The sequence below is a fragment of the Muntiacus reevesi genome, chromosome 6 (genome assembly GCF_963930625.1).
Source record: "Muntiacus reevesi chromosome 6, mMunRee1.1, whole genome shotgun sequence".
NCBI classification, from domain to species: Eukaryota; Metazoa; Chordata; class Mammalia; order Artiodactyla; family Cervidae; genus Muntiacus; species Muntiacus reevesi.
Genome location: NC_089254.1, coordinates 30,834,652 through 30,856,052, shown reverse-complemented (window position 1 = coordinate 30,856,052; position 21,401 = coordinate 30,834,652). Strand labels below are relative to the sequence as shown.

At 42.7% G+C, this 21,401-nt stretch overlaps 1 protein-coding gene, 1 non-coding gene and 1 pseudogene across 2 annotated transcripts in view; 1 reads left to right on the top strand and 2 right to left on the bottom strand.

The window, feature by feature from the left end:
• Window positions 1–302: 302 nt before the first annotated feature.
• Window positions 303–21,401, top strand: part of LOC136170295 (ATP-dependent translocase ABCB1-like) — a 51,108-nt gene continuing 30,009 nt past the window's right edge. Inside the window, exon 1 of the mRNA XM_065938462.1 lies at window positions 303–365. The gene's annotated coding sequence lies outside the window, so the exon portion shown is untranslated. The remainder of the gene's footprint in view (window positions 366–21,401) is intronic.
• Window positions 15,156–15,227, bottom strand: TRNAC-GCA (transfer RNA cysteine (anticodon GCA)). Its single transcript has one exon. It is a non-coding gene; the product is annotated as a tRNA-Cys (tRNA).
• Window positions 17,660–19,894, bottom strand: LOC136170296 (endogenous retrovirus group PABLB member 1 Env polyprotein-like; annotated as a pseudogene).

Genomic DNA, 21,401 nt, shown 5'->3' with positions numbered 1-21,401 from the left:
TGTAATTCCCAATTTGTGTGTCTCTGTGTATTCATCATAGAAAATTAGGAAATATTAAAGGCACAAGGAAGAAAATAATTTGAAATCTCTACAGAAATCTCAACACCCAGTGATAACCCTGTGTATAGATTTCTAGATATATGTAAACATACTTAAACTTGATAAATGGGTTCATATTATAACCTGTTTTTTTAATTACACTGTAGACATGTTTCTTTGTCCTGTTTGTTGCTAAATATAAGCTGTACGTTGATTGGATATGGATTTACATAGTTTTTAAAGTTTTATGTAATTCTGTTGCTAGGTTTTTCAGTAAAAAAGATGAGAAGAAAGAAAAGAGACCAACTGTCAGTACTTTTGCAATGGTGAGTTTGAATGTATTCGCTATTCTACATATATATACACACGCAGCTGATTCACTTTGTACAGCAGAAACTGACACAGGGTTATAAACCAGTCTTACTCCAATGAAAGCAAAGCAAAACAGAAGAAAAAGTGCTGTGACTCCTCTTGATCTAAAAAAGGGGTGTTTCATCTGGTATAATATTTCCCTGGAGAGTATGTTAACGGAGAGGTAAAATGAACTCACCTCACTCAGCTCGTTTCAGGCAGGGATGAGCACTGCACACAGACCTGTGGCGGTGAGCCTCCAGAGCCCCCTGCCCTGGCCTGGGTGTCAGTATTCTCCTAACCGGTTACGTCACCAGCGATACGTCAGCTGCACAAGCTCTTCTCCCATTGGTGGCCTCAGTCCTAGACACAGGAAACCAGCCACACGGAGTGTGGTTCAAACAAAACCTGGGGTACCCTGTCGCCAAGGGCTCTAATCCTGGCAGGTTTGAGGTCAAAGTCCGAGGCACTCATAATAGAAGTTAGCAATGGGTTATTAATTACTGTGACTTAGTACCTGTCACTATGCTTCTGTGCTGAATAGCTGAAAATCTGGAATTTGAAAACCTTAATATACTTCTTTGTCTTATTTTCTGGTTTCATGGTGGCCACTTAGAAGCTTTTCTTTAATCAGATTTGGCATAAGACAGGCTGGTTGTTGAGCCCTCTCTACCTGTATCCATTTTTCTTTTTTCTCCTAAGAATGCAGATTTAGGGAACTATGCAATTAGAACCTGGAAAACTTACTGAACCAATAAAGTCTTGTAGTACACAGTTTGTAATTCAGACATAACACACCAGACACTTGTAAAATTAACATGTGTGTGGGGGGGGGTAGGCTATCTTATAAAATGAATATTAGTAAAATTGAATATTAAGTATGATTACAGGCATAAAAAAGAGCTGCCTTTTGCACTCCAGTGATCTTATATGAACTTCATCTTCTCACACTCCAGTTGCTCTTGATAAAATTCCACCTTTGAGTCTATCTTTACTCTCTTTGGAATTTTGGGGAAATGAGACTGTGTACTTGAGTTATTCTCAGAAATAACCAAGTGACAGTTTTTGTTTTACTTTTCATTTTATATTCTTATAATAAAAGAAGCTTTGATGTTAAAATAGGGTTTATTCCCTAGATTTAATTTCCAATTCTGTCATTTTGAGACCAGAATATTTCTGTCTCTTATAATTTTGTTTTTTTCATATAAATTTATTTATTTTAATTGGAGGCTAATTACTTTACAATATTGTAGTGGTTTTGCCATACATCGACATGAATCCGCCACAGGTGTACATGTGTTCTCCATTCTGAACCACCCTCCCACTTCCCTCCCTACCCCATCCCTCTGGGTTATCCCAGTGCACCAGCCCTGAGCACCCTGTATCATGCATTGAACCTGGACTGGCGATCCGTTTCATATATGATAAGATACATGTTTCAATGCCATTCTCCCAAACCATCCCACGCTCGCCCTCTCCCACAGAGTCCAAAAGACTGTTCTATATATCTGTGTCTCTTTTGCTATCTCGCATATAGGGTTATCATTACCATCTATCTAAATTCCATATATATGCGTTAGTATACTGTATTGGTGTTTTTCTTTCTGGCTTACTTCACTCTGTATAATAGGCTCCAGTTTCATCCACCTCATTAGAACTGATTCAAATGTATTCTTTTTAATAGCTGAGTAATAGTCCATTGTGTATATGTACCACAGCTTCCTTATCCATTGGTCTGCTGATGGACACCTAGGTTGCTTCCATATACTGGCTATTTTAAACAGTGCTGTGATGAACATTGGGGTACACGTGTCTCTTTCAGTTCTGGTTTCCTTGGTGTGTATGCTCAGCAGTGGGATTGCTGGGTCATATGGCAGTTCTATTTCCAGTTTTTTAAGGAATCTCCACACTGTTCTCCATAGTGGCTGTACTAGTTTGCATTCCCACCAACAGTGTAAGAGGGTTCCCTTTTCTCCACACCCTCTCCAGCATTTATTGTTTGTAGACTTGGATAGCAGCCAGTCTGACTCATGTGAAATGGTACCTCATTGTGATTTTGATTTGCATTTCTCTGATAATGAGTGATGTTGAGCATCTTTTCATGTGTTTGTTAGCTATCTGTATGTCTTCTTTGGAGAAATGTCTGTTTAGTTCTTTGGTCCATTTTTGGATTGGGTCATTTATTTTTCTGGAATTGAGGTGCAGGAGTTGCTTGTATATTTTTGAGATTAATTCTTTGTCCGTTACTTCGTTTGCTATTATATTCTCCCACTCTGAAGGCTGTCTTTTCACCTTACTTATAGTTTTCTTTGTTGTGCAAAAGCTTTTAAGTTTCATTAGGTCCCATTTGTTTGTTTTTGCTTTTATTTCCAATATCTGGGAAGTGGGTCATAGAGGATCCTGCTGTGATTTATGTCGGAGAGTGTTTGCCTATGTTCTCCTTTAGGAGTTTTATAGTTTCTGGTCTTACATTTAGATCTTTAATCCATTTTGAGTTTATTTTTGTGTATGGTGTTAGAAAGTGTTCTAGTTTCATTCTTTTACAAGTGGTTGTCCAGTTTTCCCAGCACCACTTGTTAAAGAGATTGTCTTTTCTCTATTGTATATCCTTGCCTCCTTTGTCAAAGATAAGGTGTCCATAGGTGCGTGGAATTATCTCTGGGCTTTCTATTTTGTTCCACTGATCTATATTTCTGTCTTTGTGCCAGTACCATACTGTCTTGATGACTGTGGCTTTGTAGAAATCAACAGGCAGGTTGATTCCTCCAGTTCCATTCTTCTTTCTCAAGATTGCTTTGGCTATTTGAGGTTTTTTGTATTTCCATACAAATTGTGAAATTATTTATTCTAGTTCTGTGAACAATACCATTGGTAGCTTGATAGGGATTGCATTGAATCTATAGATTGCTTTGGGTAGTATACTCATTTTCACTATATTGATTCTCCTGATCCATGAACAGGGTATATTTCTCCATCTATTTGTGTCCTCTTTGATTTCTTTCACCAGTGTTTTATAGTTTTCTACAGATAGGTCTTTTGTTTCTTTAGGTAGATATATTCCTAAATATTTTATTCTTTTCGTTGCAATGGTGAATGGAATTGTTTCCTTAATTTCTCTTTCTGTTTTCTCATTGTTAGTGTATAGGAATGCAAGGGATTTCTGTGTGTTGATTTTATATCCTGCAACTTTACTATATTCATTGATTAGCTCTAGTAAGTTTTTGGTGGAGTCTTTAGGGTTTTCTATGTGGAGGATCATGTAATCTGCAAACAGTGAGAGTTTTACTTCTTCTTTTCCAATCTGGATTCCTTTTATTTCTTTTTCTGCTCTGATTGCTGTGGCCAAAACTTCCAAAACTATGTTGAATAGTAGTGGTGAGGGTGGGCACCCTTGTCTTGTTCCTGACTTTAGGGGAAATGCTTTCAATTTTTCACCATTGAGAATAATGTTTACTGTGGGCTTGTCATATATAGCTTTTATTATGTTGAGGTATGTTCCTTCTATTTCTGCTTTCTGGAGGATTTTTATCATAAATGGATGTTGAATTTTGTCAAAGGCTTTCTCTGCATCTCTTGAGATAATCATATGGTTTTTATTTTTCAGTTTGTTAATGTGGTGTATTACATTGATTGATTTGTAGATATTGAAGAATTCTTGGATCCCTGGGATAAAGCCCACTTGGTCATGATGTATGATCTTTTTAATATGTTGTTGTATTCTGTTTACTAGAGTTTTGTTAAGGATATTTGCATCCATGTTCATCAGTGATATTGGCCTGTAGTTTTCTTTTTTTGTGGCATCTTTCTCAGATTTTGGTATTAGGGTGATAGTGGCCTCATGAAATGAGTTTGGAAGTTTACCTTCTTCTGCAATTTTCTGGAAGAGTTTGTGTAGGACAGGTGTTACCTCTTCTCTAAATTTTTGGTAGAAATTCAGCTGTGAAGCCGTCTGGTCCTGGGCTTTTGTTTGCTGGAAGATTTCTGATTACAGTTTCAATTTCCATGCTTGTGAGGTGTCTGTTAAGATTTTCTATTTCTTCCTGGTTCAGTTTTGGAAAGTTATACTTTTCTAAGAATTTGTCCATTTCTTCCAGGTTGTCCATTTTATTGACATATAGTTGCTGATAGTAGTCTCTTATGATCCTTTGTGTTTCTGTGTTTTCTGTCATGATTTCTCCATTTTCATTTCTAATTTTGTTGATTTGATTATTCTCCCTTTGTTTCTTGATGAGTCTGGCTGATGGTTTGTCAATTTATCTTCTCAAAGAACCAGCTTTTGGTTTTGTTGATTTTTGCTATGGTCTCTTTTCTTTTGCATTTATTTCTGCCCTAATTTTTAAGATTTCTTTCCTTCTACTAACCCTGGAGTTCTTCATTTCTTCCTTTTCTAGTTGCTTTAGGTGTAGAGTTAGGTTATTTATTTGACTTTTTTCTTGTTTCTTGAGGTAAGCCTGTAATGCTATGAACCTTCCCCTTAGCACTGCTTTTACAGTGTCCCATAGGTTTTGGATTGTTGTGTTTTCATTTTCATTCATTTCTATGCATTTGTTTTTATTTCTTCTGTGATTTCTTGGTTTTTCAACAGCATGTTGTTCAGCCTCCATATGTTGGAATTTTTAATAGTTTTTCTCCTGTAATTGACATCTAATCTTACTTCATTGTGGTCAGAAAAGATGCTTGGAATGATTTCAATTTTTTTGAATTTGCCAAGGCTAGATTTATGACCCAGGATGTGATCTATCCCAAAGAAGGTTCCATGTGCACTTGAGAAAAAGGTGAAATTCATTGTTTTGGGGTGAAATGTCCTATAGATATCATTTAGGTCTAACTGGTCTATTGTATCATTTAAAGTTTGTGTTTCCCTGTAAAATTTCTGTTTAGTTGATCCATCCATAAGTTTGAATGGGGTATTAAAGTCTCCCACTATTATTGTGTTATTGTTAATTTCCCCTTTCATACTTGTTAGCATTTGCCTTACATATTGTGGTGCTCCTATATTGGGTGCATATATATTTATAATTGTTATATCTTCTTGGATTGATCCTTTGATCATTATGTAGTGTCCTTCTTTGTCTCTTTTCACAGCCTTTGTTTTAAAGTCTATTTTATCTGCTTTCTTTTGGTCTCTATTTGTGTGGAATATCTTTTTCCAGCCCTTCACTTTCAGTCTGTATGTGTCCCTTGTTTTGAGTTGGGTCTCTTGTAGACAACATATATAGGGGTCTTGTTTTTTTATCCATTCAGCCAGTCTTTGTCTTTTGGTTGGGGCGTTCAACCCATTTCCATGTAAGGTAATTATTGATAAGTATGATCCTGTTGCCATTTACTTTGTTGTTTTGGGTTCGAGTTTATACACCCTTTCTGTGTTTCCTGTCTAGAGAAGATCCTTTAGCATTTGTTGGAGAGCTGGTTTGGTGGTGCTGAATTCTCTCAGCTTTTGCTTGTCTATAAAGCTTTTGATTTCTCCTTTATATTTGAATGAGATCCTTGCTGGGTACAGTAATCTGGGCTGTAGGTTTTTTTTCTTTCATCACTTTAAGTATGTCCTGCCAAGAATTTCTATTGAAAGATCAGTTGTTATCCTTATAGGAATCCCCTTGTCTGTTATTTGTTGTTTTTCCCTGGCTGCTTTTAATATTTGTTCTTTGTGTTTGATCTTTGCTAATTTGATTAATGTGTGTCTTGGGGTGTGTCGCCTTGGGTTTATCCTGTTTGGGACTCCCTGGGTTTCTTGGACTTGGGTGATTATTTCCTTCCCCATTTTAGGGAAGTTTTCAACTATTATCTCCTCAAGTATTTTCGCATGGTCTTTCTTTTTGTCTTCTTCTTCTGGGACTTCTATTATTCAAATGTTGGAACGTTTAACATTGTCCCAGAGGTCTCTGAGGTTGTCCTCTTCTTTTTTCCTCTCTGTTATTTATCTCTACCATTCTGTCTTCTACCTCACTTATCCTATCTTCTATCTCCGTTATTCTATTGTTGGTTCCCTCCAGAGTGTTTTTGATCTCATTTATTGCATTATTCATGAGATATTGACTCTTCTTTATTTTTTCTAGGTCTTTGTTAAACCTTTCTTGCATCTTCTCTTGTCTCCAAGCTATTTATCTGTAACTCCAATTTGTTTTCAAGATTTTGGATCATTTTCACTATCATTTCACTATCGGAATTCTTTATCAGGTAGATTCCCTATCTCTTCCTCTTTTGTTTGGTTTGATGGGCATTTATCCTGTTCCTTTACCTGATGGGTATTTCTCTGCCTTTTCATCTTGTTTATTTTGCTGTGTTTGGGGTGGCCTTTCCCTTTTCTGGCAGTTTGTGGTTCCTCCTTATTGTGGAGGTTCCTTGCTGTAGGTGGGGTTGGACAGGTGGCTTGCCAAGGTTTCCTCGTTAGAGAAGCTTGTGTCGGTGTTCTGGTGGGTGGAGCTGGATTTCTTTTCCCTGGAGTGCAATGGAGTGTCTGGTAATGAGTTTTGAGATGCCAGTGGGTTTGGTGTGACTTTGGTCAGCCTGTATATTGAGGCTCAGGGTTATGTTCCTGCGTTGCTGGAGAATTTGTGTGGTCTGTCTTGCTCTGGAACTTGTTGGCCCTTGGGTGGTGCTTGGTTTCAGTGTAGGTATGGAGGTTTTTGATGAGCTCCTGTCAATTAATGTTCCCTGGAGTCAGGAGTTCTCTGGTATTCTCAGGATTTGGACTTAAGCCTCCTGCCTCTGGTTTTCAGTCTTATTCTTACAGTAGCCTCAAACTTCTCCATCTATACAGCACCGATGATAAAACATCTAGGTTAATGATGAAAAGTTTCTCCACAGTGAGGGACACCCGGAGAGGTTCACAAAGTTACATGGGCAAGAGAAAAGGGAGGAGGGAGATAGAGGTGACCAGGAGGAGAAGAGGGGGAATCAAAGAGGGAGAGAGCAAGCTAGCCAGTAATCACTTCCCTATGTGCTCTCCACAGTATGGATCCCTCAGAGATGTTCACAGAATTACACAGAGAGGAGAAGAGGGAGGAAGGGGACAGAGGTGGCCAGGAGGATAAAAGGGGGAATCAAAAGAAAAGAGACAGATCTAGCCAGTAATCAGTTCCCTAAGTGTTCTCCACAGCCCAGAACACACAAAGAAATTCACAGAGTTGAGCAGAGAAGAGAAGGGGGAGGGAGGAGATAGAGGCGACCTGGTGGAGACAAAGGAGAGTCCAGAGGGAGAGAGAGCAATCAAGCCAGTAATCTCACTCCCAAGTAAAAATGGGTACTGAAGATTGGGTTCTTAAAGGTACAAAATTGATACCATACCCAAAAGCAAAGATTAAAAATCTAGAGTAGAGGTTAGATTCTCAAAAATACAATATTAAAGAAAAAAACAAAGTCACAAAAATTATAAAATATATATATGGAGTTTGCTTTAAAAATAGGGTCTTTTTTTTTTTCAAATAGTAGGTTATAAAAATGAAAATTAAAGGAGTAATAGAGGACTTAAAAACAAAAAAATTTTAATTAAAAAAATGATAATGGTAAAAATATATCTAGGACTTTCTCTGGAGCTGTTGCGGACAGTGTGGGGTCAGTTCGTTTTCAGATAGTTCCTTGATTGGGCTCATACTTCTCAATATCTATAGGCCCCTTCCTATGTAGTCGGTGGTAACTGCAGGGTTTTAATCTATTGCACCTGTCACTTCCAAAGCGGTTCCCTCTGTTTATTTTAGCTTCTTCTGTTTGCTGGTCCAGGGTCTAATTTCCGCCCTGACACAAGGGGGCGGTCGTGGTCACTTTTTTCGGCTCACTTGTTCAGTAGCGCTGCGGGGAGGGAGGAACACTGCGAACAAACATCACTGGTGTTTGTGGGGAGCGCTTGCAGTGTCTCCGCCACACTGGGTTTGCCCCCGCTCACGTGTGTGTGCTTTCCCCGTCTACACTGCTCAGGCTCCAGGTTGCTCTGCCGGGAACTGTCTGAGGCGGGCCCTGGGTTGCATGCACTTCCCAGGTCTAAGCCGCTCAGGTTCGGGTTCTCGGGTACTCCACAGAGGCGCAGACGGTTGGGCCTGCGTTTTGTGCCCTTCCCAGGTCCGAGCAGCTCAGGTGACCAGGTGCTTGGTGGGCGCAGTCACCCCAGTTGGAGGCTGCGACTTACCACCTCCCCCGTCCCTACTGCTCGGTTTTCTGGGTGTACAGGGGCGCGCCTTCTCAGGTGCGCCGAGTGTCTCTTCTGGGGAGCTGATCTCTGGCAGAGACCCTCCCAGCGGATGTTGACCGTCCACAATCCCAAGAAGTTTTGGTTAGCAACGAAGCCTGCCTGCAGTTTGGTAGAGGATGCCTCTCTGGGGCCGAGATTGCCCCCTTCCAGCTCCAGCCTGCCTATCTCCACGGGGGATGGGTCGGTCCGCGGCCGGCTAGCTCTGCTCCGGTCCTTTGTTCTGTGAGCAGGCCTGGCGGTGTCTTAGGTTAGGGCTTTTTGCAGGATAGCTATCCCACAGTCTGGGTTGCTATCTCAAGCTAGTTCCCTCAGATTGCTCTCAGGGCATTCAGGCCCAGTCCTTACCCTAAGCAATGCAGCCCGCCCTCCCTGTCCAGTCCCGGCTTGCTAGTGGCGGATGCGAGCGTCTGCGCTGCTTTTCTGCTGGGAGTTGCTGTCAGGCACGTAATCTGTGGGTCTTCATTATTTATTTATTTTTCCTCCGGGTTATGTTGCCCTCTGAGGTTCCAAGGCTCGCCACAGACTCGCTGGTGAGAGTGTTTCCTGGTGTTTGGAAACTTCTCTCTTTTTTAAGACTCCCTTCCCGGGATGGATCTTTGTCCCTATCTCTTTTGCCTCTCTTTTTATCTTTATATTTTTTCCTACCTCCTTTCAAAGACAATGGGCTGCCTTTCTGGGTGCCTGATGTCCTCTGCCAGCATTCAGAAGTTGTTTTGTGGAATTTGCTCAGCATTCAAATGCTCTTTCGATGAATTTGTGGGGGAGAAAGTGGTCTCCCCATCCTACTCCTCCACCATCTTAGGACCGCCCCTCTGTAATTTCATTTTTTATAAGTACGTTAAGTTTAAAAAATTAGTCTTATGTTTTAGAAAATTTAACAGATCTAGTATATAGAGGTAAGACTATTAAACCAATTCGGGCCACCAAAGAATAAAAATCTGGAGGTTGAAGGCCAGGTAATAATTACAATACAAATATAGCTTTTTATGCCATGGGTTGCAATAAATCCTTTCTATGTGAATGCATTTAATCTTTACAACTCCCTTGGGGATAGATACTATTATTGTTCTAACTTTGTAGATGAAAGGGAGATGAGACTTACCAACTTGACCAGGAGTACTCGTCGGGGCCAAGGTTCAGACCTGAGAAATTCACACTGTAAATCATAGTGCTCAGGTTGGCATAGGAAGGAAGGAATATAATCTTAGCTTTTTGATGGAAAGCTATACTAAATATTTATGTGGCATTTCCCCATGCCTTTCTCTTAAAGGAGATGACACAGAAAACTGAACTTGTTTATAAAACCTATATAGACAGGGACATATTAAGAATGTTTGACAGTAAAATGCTGATGCTATTAGCATTGCTGATTAATAAAAATTTCCAGCTAAGGTAAAAACTCATGTGTGTTGGGAGTTTCCAAGAACCCCAGGTTGGATGATTTACTTGGGGTCCTCATAGGACTCAGCTTATTGCCATGCTCATGGCTAAGATTTATTACAACAAGAGGACAGAAAGCAAAATCAGCAGTGGGAGAAGGAAGGAGGGAAAGATACAAGAGAAATGTCCAGTGTCCTGTCTAGTGGAGTCGACTTGATTCCTCCAGCAATGAGTTGTGCCGGCTCGTTGTGTGAAATGCTGTCTGGGAAGCTCAGTAGAGACTCAGTGCCCGAGGGTTTCTGACTGGGAGCTGATGATGTAGGCACAGCATGTACCAAAATTCCAGACTCAGAAGGAAGGCAGACCGTCAGCATAAAGTACGTTCTTTGTACAAATTGTTCGGCCACTGCTATCAGTTAGGGTGATGGTTACTCTTCCCAAAATCCAAATTCTAGATGCCAGCCAAGAGCTAACCTTGGATGCAGTCTCAGGCTTGCAGTGTTAACTGTTTTCTGTGCACCAGCCCTGTTAACTTTTTTTCTAGTAGAAGACTTTTTTTTTAGCAGTCTTGAGCAAATGATGACAAAGAGGTAAGGAATAGATTCACATTTTTCTGCTGGCCTTTATTTTCTATCAGGCTTTGTTGCAACATTTTGTTATTGTTTAGTCACTCAGTCATGCCCGACTCTTTTGCGACCCCATGGACTATAACTCACCAGGTTCCTCTGTCCATGGGATTCTCCAGGCAAGAATACTGGAGTGGGTTGCCTTGCTTACATTAGAGCCAGAGCCTTTAACAGCTTTAATCATTTATGATAATATATGATTGGTTAAATTTTTATTTGCTTGGAATTGAAAGGTTCTTTGATGAAGTTACCTTGTGGCCACCTGGTCATTCTTCATTGGAGACTTACCATCTGGCTCAGTGTCTCCCTCTCTGCCCCTGGTGCTCCTGCTATCTTGGGTGACTTATGGTGTTATAAGGATAACCACTCTTTCCCTCTCCTTTATTCCAGCCAATAGTGTCAAATACATATGGTACTGATTATATTCAAAATCCCACGCACACACTTAGATCCTAGATTTTGTTATTTGAAACTGTTCTACGTCCAAAGTGCTGTTATGGAGCAGTTAGATAGAACTAGCCAGCTATCTCCTCTGTCCTCAATCTGCTCACTGTTTCCCTTGGATCCTGAGTCCACTGACCTGTCAATTTCCCATCAGCCCCTTCTTGTTTCCCTTCTCTTATCACCTTAGAGCAATGATCATCACTTTGGTTATGCTCCTGCCTGAGCTGCAGACTTCCTTTCACCTGTCACTTGTCAAGCCCAGCCCAGGCAGATCGACCATCTGCTTCCTTGGTGCCTGAACCCCTACATCTGATGGGTGCTGGAGGAAAACCTCATGGCAGCGTGTATCCCACACAGAAATACTACTCTTCCTCTTCTCGCTGAGTATGTTAAGCCCTTTACAAATTTCCCATATCTCTCCCCAAGCCCCAGCTCTTGGTGGATGACCCCCCCCTTTTTTTTTTAAATTTCACAAACCAAATGGAAGCCACCTGACAGAAGTTCCTCAGCTTTTCTCCCCCAGTCTACAAACGCACGGGTACCCAGGTCCATTGCTTCCTCCTTCCCTCCTGTTATAACAGAGGAAGCATTTGGTTCTTTAATCACCGTCTTGTACACTGTGCTTTGGCTCCTGTATCCTCTACTTTCTCAAGGACCTTACATTATTATTATTATCCTTTCTCTTCTGTATCCTCCATCTCTCCCTCTCAACTGGGTCTTTCTGATTGGTATTTACATGTCACCTATCTTTAATTTTACCAATGCCCTCCTTTATTTCACTAAGCCTCCTCTAGCTTGCTCCATAAAATAGGAGGTGACTTTGCTTTCTGTCTGTTTCATCTCCAAATCACTTCTTACATTCTAATTTGGCTGTCTCCACCACTCGCTGAATTCAGTCTCTGCTGACTTTTAAGGAGCACTTGACGCTGTTCACCATATTCATTCCTCCTGTTTGCTTCTGTGATGCCAGAGTCTGCTCATTCTCTTCCCAGTTCTTTGGTTCTTTTCTTGTGTCACCTTTGCCTGTGAACTTAGAGCTCCTCCACCCTCAGTCCTTGGAGTCAGTGGTATTGTTGGCATTTCTCTAGTTTCACATGGCCATTTCTAAATCATTTTCATGCAGAGCTCCTTTCATATTTGTTTCATTCTGCACAGTTATAATACCTTCTATCCATTGGCAGCGATAATTCTACTGATAATTCTACTGATTTCTAGTCACTTCTGCTTCTCCATTGAGAACCTTGGCATTTGATTGCTTCTCCTTTGTCCACCTATGCTTTCCTCATTCTTTTATTTTGGTCACCTTATTAACGTCTCCTAGGTGCCACATTCTTTGACCTCTTCAGTTCCAACAGCCTTCATCCCTACCTTCCTTTAGTAAATTACACTGTGGACAAAGACCTTCGGTTTATCATCTGGGTGGACTCCCATCTCTGCTGCTGTAAACTCAGATGAACCTCTTCCCCCTGCTCCCCCCACTACTTCTGATTCTTCTTGCTTGGCCATTCTTCCTTAGTATCCTTTTTTTTTTCTTTTTACTTTGAGTATTTATTTTCTATTGCTGCTGGAACAAAGTACTGCTAGCTTAGTGGCTTCAAACAACACAAATGTATTGTCATATAATTCTGGGGCTCGGAGTCTCACTGGGCTGAAGTCAGGGTGCCATCAGGGCTGGATTCTCCTCATGGCTCCAAGAGGGAATGTTTCCCTCCTTTTTCAGCTTCTACAGGCTTCCTGCCTTCTTGGACTCCTGGCCACTTCCTTACTTCACTCATCATTTCTCCTACTACTGACTCTGATCCCCCTGGCTCCCTCTTATAAGGATCCTTATGATGATATTGAGCCCACTTGGATAATCCAGGATAATTTCCCCATCTCAGTATCCTTAATGTCTGCAAAGTCCTTTTTATCACGTAAGGAAGCATATTCACAGGTTCCTGCGATTAGGATGTGGTCAAGCTCGGGAGGTGGGGCATTGTTCTGCCTCCCACTCCTGCTCTGGACTTGGTTCTGTCAACCACTCTCTATGTCCTAGTCACCCTCCTCCACGTTAGCTCTTCTACAAATTATCCTACCCATAGTAGTCACATCAAGTCACCTCAGTTCCTGCCTGAAAACCCTCTATGGAAAGCCTTTCTTTTACACTCAGGTGGGAGGTTTAGCATAAAAACAAACTCCCTCCTCTGGCCATCAAAGGCCATCTATAATCTGACCTCCATCTCATCTCTAATTTCACGTCAGACAGGTCGTCTTCACCATCTTCTGGCCACAATAGTCATCATGTCTGGTCCTTGAAACACACAGGGCTTGTATTCACCCCAGGATCTTTTTTTTTATTTTTGTAAATGCAGATATAAACTTTATTATTAGAGACATAACATAACAACAGGTGGGAGAGCACACAGAGAAATGTTTTGTTAAGATAGAAGCAAGGGAAAAAAAAAAAAAAGATAGAAGCAAGGCAGAGAAAGGGTGTGGGCATTCCCCCGCAGTGAGGGGAAGTGCAGTAAAGAGGCGGTCAAGTCATTTACAGCAGTCATTTAGGGCAGTTCTTCCGGGTCTTTGTCTTCCTTCAGCCCAATTATCTGGTTTCTTTTCCCCACACCTGACCTACCCTGTGACCCTCCCCTGGGTGCACACTCACCCCTCATCCAAGATGGATCTCGAAGTGAAGGCTTCTGGGAGGAGCAAGACTCATTATGGCCTGGCATTATGTCTTGAGTTCGACCCACAAGAAGCCTTTCTGTGCATTTGCAGTGTCTCCCTTGTCTCAAAAGTCTGGGGCGCAGAGATACCTTAATCCTTTACTCACACAGGCTCTCGCCCCCTCTTTGTCCTTGCCATGACTATCACCTTAAGGTGTTTGTAAGAGACAAACACTGGCTATTTACTCTCTGTTGTTACTTTCATTTCAGAGGGCAAATAGGAGGCTGACTGTAAATATCTAGACTGAAGCCACCTACCTCTTTTCAGAAATGCTAACAGTTGTAAGCATCCAGCCTGAAACCCACTTCTTCATGTCCCATGAAATGCAAACAGGAGGCCAGTTATAAATGTCTAATCTGGAGCCCATCTATCCTCTACATCAGTAATACACTAAAATCAACACACGATGAGACTCCGGTCTGATGGAGGTCGGATTCGTGGCTATCTTGGTCCTAATGAGGTAGAAAAATATACGTAGTCAGTGTAGGGTCAAAAGAAAAAAAAAAACCTCAGTTTTTTCTTCTAAAAATCTAATTCCAATCTCCACTTATTTTTCACATAAGCATTTCACTCCAGTAATCCATAACCACCATACTGGCTCTTCCAGTTTCTTAACATTCAAAGAGAATGCCTCCACATCGCATTGACCTGAAGGCCACGAAACACCCAAACCCATGACAGGACAATCAGAAACTGATCAAGGTGAAAAACACCTTGGTGGTCCATTAACTTTAGAACATACTCTGGTCCTTAGACAATGGTCTGAAGTCACGAGAAAAGGTCAGGTCACCCCAAGATCTTTGTGTTTGTTATTTCTACCTGGAATCCTCTGTTCCCAGATTGTCACATGACTTTTTCCTTCTTATCACTGATGACTCAGCTCAGATGTTGCCTTTTCATAGCGACTTTCCCTGCCCCGCCAATCTGAGCCAGCTACTTGTCAGCCTGACACCTCACTCTGTGTGATATTTCTCCTGAATAATTAATCACTGTCTGGTTTCTTGTTTATGTTTGTCTTCTCCTCGAATCTAAGCTCCTTGAGGGCAGGGGGGTTTGGTGTGTTTTCTTCATTGCTGTGCTCCAGGATCCTAGAACAGTGCCTGGAACTTTAATAGGGACTTACATACTGAATGAATGTTGAATATTGTGAATGAATGTTGAATGTCTATTTTCTCTTTAACTATTTGCATATTAGTAAAATATAAGCTTTATGAGGAGAAATAGCTTGTCTTGGTCACTGTTGTTGCTAGTACCTAGAACCATGCTTGATCCTTAAGAGAAGAAAGTCCTTAAAGTGAAGTCGCTCAGTCGTGTCCCACTCTTTGCAACCCCATGGACTGTAGCCCGCCAGGCCCCTTGTCCATGGGATTCTCCAGGCAGGAATACTGGAATGGGTCGCTATTTCCTTCTTTCTCCAGGGGATCTTCCCAACCCAGGGATCGAACCTGGGTCTCCTGCATTGCAGGCAGACGCTTTATCCTTTGAGCCACCAGGGAAACGCTTGATCCTTACTAGGTGCTTAATAAATACTTTTCAAATGTTGAATGAATGCATGCATGAATGAATGAATTCATTGACTTTGGCCTCCAGCCAGGTACCATGGTAAGATCATGTTCGCCATCTTGCCTGCTGGATATTACCTAAGCCTCTCCCCTGCCAGCACCTTCTACTTCTTTGCCCTGGGAAGTCCACCCCTTGAGTTTCAGTGCTGATCACCCTGTCTCCCGTGTGGTTCTGGTTCATCCCCTTTCTCTTCCCTATAAGTGTCTGACCAAACAGTTTTCATTTCCTTGTTTAAAGGGCTTTAATTGTAAATAAACTTCTGTCTTACATTTCCCTGAAGAAGGAAATGGCAATCTTCTCCAGTGTTCTTGCCTAGAGAATCCGATGGACGGAGGATCCCAGTAGGCTACAGACCATGGGGTTGCAAAGAGTCGGAGACGACTGAGCGACTTCACTTTCACTTTCTTACGTTTCACCCTATGTGTTACTTTTTTTTTTTGTCTACTTGATCCCTCACTGTAAGCTCCTGAAGAATCTTATATTTCTAAAACCGATGACAGTACCTGCTTATATTATATATTAGTACTATATGCCTAATAAGCGTTTCTATTATGAAGTACCATTTTTAGCCTCATAACAGCTATACGAAACTTTCTGTATATGAGTATTTTCCTCATTTTATCCATGTAGAAACTGAAGGTCAAGGTTATTAAGAGATTTTTTTTTTCCCTCCAAAGTCTCCTTTTGAGTAAATGACAGAGGTGGGACGTTGCCCTGAGGCTTTTGTCCTATTCAGCAGTGTTATTGCTGCCCTCAAATTGAAAGGTTGTTGCTGAGCCGGGAAAGATGCCGGAATTCTTGGCCTCCAGAGGAGAGGAATTCAATCCGGGGCCAGTGACAAGGCTTAATCACTCAGAGCTTTTGTGTAATGAAGTTTTATTAAAGAATAAATGAGATAGAAAGCTTCTAACATAGACATCAGAAGGGGGCAGAAAGAGTGCCCCCCTGCTAGTCTTTAGCCGGATGTTAGATTGCTATGAGCAGTCTGCTAATAAGAGAAAGGAAATGTCTCAAAACTCAGAGGCTGGCACCAGGCCCCTTACCCACAACATGCATTTTGAGATAACACTGGCACAAGGTGAGTTGTTCCCGGCCATAAAATGATGGACGTGAATCTTGAAGAAAGGCAGGTTTCCAAGCAAATATAGTCTCATTAACACAGCTTAAGAGAACATTTGCGTGAGTTTGTCAAGTCTGTTCTGAGTCTTAGGCAGAAAAGACTGGAAGACAGAGTCTAGGATAAATGCATTAACATAGCTTAAGACAAACATTTCTGTAAGAAAAACCCATTGGTGAGCTCATGGTTTGAGAAAAGTTAAGTTCTGGTGGAGCCAGGTATTGTCATGGCAACACAGAATTTTAAGAGAAACCTCTTTTTAAATTTGTATAGAGAAGGGGAGAAAATCTAGCACTTGTTTGCTTCCTCCAGAGAGAATGTCCGACACTTGCAGCCTGTTTCCTCCATTTGGAGACCCCTGGCCTTCCTGCCTGTTACCTCTCAAAATCTTCTTACCACGTGCCCTCCAGAAATCAGTCTTGCCTCACGTCACAAATAAATATGAGGTTTTGTACTTTTTCAACTTGGTCCTCATTCTCAGACACTTGTTTGTATTTGTACTCACTTTTAGCTCATTCCTTCTAGCCTGAGACAAAGAGACATACCTTTCCCTATTGGAGAACCTTTTCTCCTTTTAAAAAGTTTAATTTTGACTTTTCAACCACGTAGAAAGGTGGAATAGAAAATGCATACTCATATTGTTGTAGCCACGCGTTCCGGGAAACAAACTCACTCAGAAGGACAATGCAGATAGTGGAGTGCAGTTTATTACACCATCGGGCCCAAGGCAGAGTCTCCTCTTAACCAAGAACCCCGACCAGCATTTGTGAAAATCTTTTATACCCCATGTGTACGTGTCCGAACCCACCAGCCCAAATTCCTTGAGACTTACATAAACAAAGGAAGGGTAAATACAGTCCCAATAAGCCCATCATTCACGTGCCATGTGCTCAGACAGTTAAGTACAGAAAAATTTATGGCCTGTCTGGAGGATGGGGTGACTAGTGTATGTGTTCTCTTAGGCGAGGAGTAACCTGGATACGATCTTCAAGGGTCCCCTGTCCGGAGGGGGTCTTATCCTTCTGTTGTCGTTTCCATTGGCACTAAAGACAGAGTTCAGAGTCCGTTGGAGAGGTGGCCGAGCATGATCAGCATGAACAGGCCTAAGATGGAGCCCAGGCCCTGTGAATTCCTTCTTCATTCCCCCCTCTTGATGCTCCTAGTTTCTGTTCAACACCTGCTGCTTGGCCTCATAAACGTGATTTTGCATTTAACTTCTGTTTCAACTCGGGACAATGTGTAACAATGCTAGTTCCTAGCATCATTTATTGTGATATATTGTACCCTAGCCCTCCGGCCACCCACATGAGAGAACGCTATCAACCTCTGGGTTACAAAATTCACAAGACATTGTAAGAAGCAGGGCCCACAAAGCAGTATGATTAGAATGATTATGACAACAGTAACAAGAGTTTTCTACCAGTCTCCCTTTACCCAGGACAGGACCAAAGTCCAAAAGGGAATATTTTCATCAGACATGGATTTCACTTGATTTTGCATATCCTCCAAGGCAGTAGATACATTTCCAGACAGGTTAGGGATGTATACACAACATTCGACTTTAATTATGGCACAAGTCCCGTTTCCCTCCCCCCCCCCCCCGGGGCTGCTGTGAGTATGTCTAATGCCATCCTATTTTGAATTACTGCCTTCCTCATCTGAATCTGCTCTTCGTTCAAGGCTTGAATGGCTTTTGTACTGTCTAAGAGGACCTGTTTAGTGAAATTAGTTAAGGCGTCTACCTTAACCATGAAATCTGTTGTCCCTATAGAGGGTACAAACAAGGCAGCAAGATAGTCATACCATTGGAACATGGATCATGTCCATCTTGCATGCAGATAGGGCGGGTTTACTGGGGGTTGGTGTAGGCTAGGCTTTTGTCACACTGGCATTTATATCAAATGTAACCCCATGACCCAAGTCTATTGACTGTAGGTCTTACACCAAGAGAGCAAGGAGAGGTTATGATTGACAAGAGAGAGGAAAGTCTCTTTTTGTCATCCCTGAAATGAGCAGAGTGGTTTAAAATCTCCTTGGCGGAGTGATGACACCCACCAAGGAAGTCTATCCATCACAGACAGAGGCATAGTCCTACATACCCAGCAATTGGAAGTGTTGTGGAAGTCCGCATAGGAATGTGCCCATGAGATGAAAACATTGTCCCGAGTTGAAACGGAAGTTAAATGCAAAATCACATTTATGAGACCAAGCCGCAAGTGTTGATTGTGTGGTTTTATCCCTAAGGGGCTCATCCGAGATCTTCTTTTCCTTTTTATTAAGCATGGTCTTAGTCTCTTGAGGGTCAGAGGAGTCCCTCTGTGCAGTCCACTCAGCATTTTCTGGGTCTGCGTCGTATGTTCTCTTCACCCTCATATGATGAATCCAAGAGACAATACCTGCAACTTTAACTGCAGTAGCAATAGTTAGAATAATATAAGGGCCCTTTCACCAAGGAGCTAGCAAATCATGTTTCCAATCTTTGACCCATACTTGGTCACCAGGCATAAACTCATGAATCTGTTCACGAAGGGAAATGGCACACTTTCTTGTACAAACTTAGTTACCCGATTTATTACCTTACCCAGCTCCATCTGCTGTGAAATCCTATCCCCCCTTACCTGAGGCAAATTTGTTGACACCCGTTTTATTATGGGAGAGGGCTTCCCATACACAATTTCGTGTGAAGGGTAGCCTTGGGACTGTGGGGTCATCCTGAGTCTGAGCAGAGCCGTCGGAAGCAAGTCCACTCAGGAGCAGTCAGTCTCTATGATCCACTTAGAGAGTCTCTTTTAAGTGTCCGGTTGGTTCATTCTACCATCTCAGAACTCTGGGCCTATGTGCAGTGTGCAGTTTCCATTTGATGTTTAAAGTGTTGCTTACTTGTACTAAATCAGCTACAAAAGCCAGGCCACTGTCTGAATCAATGCTGGTAGGAAGTCCAAATCTGGGAACTATTTCCCTAAGCAGGCACGGGGCTACTTCTGATACTCTTTCAGTCCAGGTAGGAAAAGCTTCTACCCATCCCGAGAACATACATACCATGACCAGCAGGTAACAGTAGCGTCGGTGAGGTTTCATTTCAGTGAAGTCCACTCCCAGGTGTTCAAGGGGCAGCGTGCCTTTCAGCTGAATACCCGGAGGTTTTTGTCTCAATACCCGAGAGGCAGCATTAACCAGTGAGCAGGCAGCATGGCCTAGGTGGGTCGCTTGGTGTGTCTGGCTTACCAGATAGTGTGCCAGCTCCTCCAGTACCAATGATTTGCCACTTGGCAATTCCCACCATCCCGTTTCAATCTTGATAGCCCTTCTGCTTTGGCTTACCTGACAGCCGTTGTCCTTGTTTTATCAGGCTAGTGCCATCAGTATATAGGACCCAATTAGGGTCTGGAACCTTGAGCCCTTCTTTAAAACAAACCCCAGATACCTTACCTCCTCCTTGCAGATCTGTGCCTTCTTCTTCGACACCCGGTAACCTGCTTCCATCAGCAGCTGGAGCAGTGCTTTTGTCCCTTTCCAGGATTTTTCTCGGCAGCCAGCAGCAGGTCATCCCCATATCATAGTAGCCAACATCCATACTCTTCCGGATGGAATGAGTCCAGGTCAGAAGCCAAGGCTTCCCCAAAGATGGCTGGGGAGTTCTTAAACCCTTGTGGAGGAGACCAGGTGAGCTGTTGTTTGGTGCTCCCGACTGGATCTTCCCATTCAAAGGCAAAGATGGGCTGTGATGCTGGGGTGAGGCATGTGCAGAAGAAGGCATCCTTGAGATCTAGGCGAGTATAAACTTTAGTCCTTGGCGGGAGGAGGCTAAGTAAGGTATAGGGGTTTGGAACAGTGGGGTGTAAAGTCACAGTAGCCTGGTTGACTAGCTTGAGATCTTGTACAGGCCTATAGTCCTATCCTCCTTCCTTTTTGACTGGCAGGATCGGCATATTCCAAGCCGACTGGCACTCTACTAGAATGCCCACTTGTTTCAATCTATTGATGTGGGGCAGTATGCCGGCCCAGGCCTCTATCAGTAGCGAGTACTGGCGCTTTCTAACCGGGATGGGGCCTGGTTTGAGTTCTGTTATCACTGGGGCATGATGTTTAGCCAGCCTGGGGGGAGGGGAGGTTGTCTTCCACCCAGACCTCAGGGAATAATTGAGTTAGCTTTCTCTCATGCTCTTCCGGCCCACCCGGTTCTGCTTTCAGAGGCTCATGCAACCTCCACTCATCTTGGGGTGGTATTGAGAGAGAGAGCAAATAAGTCAGTGTCCATCCGGAAGGTGGGCCTCTCCTCAGGGGAGAAAGTCACTTGTGCTCCTAGTTTGGAAAGCAACTCTCTTCCCAACGGGGGTACTGGGCACTCAGGAATGTAGAGGAATTCGTGAATCACTTGGTGGTCCCGCATCTGACATTTTCTGGGCTGGCAAGTCAATTTAATCATCTCCTCTCCCGATACCCCAGTTACAGCGGTAGTCTTTCTGGACAGTGGTGCCACAGGTTTTGTTACTACTGACAGTTCTGCTCCTGTATCCACCATGAAGTCAATGTTTTGGTCCCCCACTTTTAAGGTTACCATGGGCTCTCGGGGACCTGATATCTCTGAGCCCCGGCAGCCCTATTTAATTTCCAAGTCAGCAAGCCCTACAACTGCGGGAGTTTCCTCTTTCTTCCTTGCCTTAGGGCATGCATTCTTCCAGTGGCCAAAAGCTCCTCACAGGGCACACTGGTTTGGCTGCAACAGGGCCTGGGGCCTCCGTTTTGACCAGTTGAAGGACTGTCCTGTCCCTGGGGCAGATGAGGTTTTCTGGAGGGCCGGAAATAGACTTTCTCAGAGCAGCAGCTAACATTGTACATCTCTTGTCTGTTCTCTTTTGTTCCCTCCAGCTCTCTGGCAGAACACAGTCTCTGCTTAATTCCAGCGTCTCCCTCCCATTCTTGTCAGTACTCACCAGAAGAGGTAGTTATAGCTTGGGCGGTTCGGCTGGAGCTGGATCATGTAAGTGTT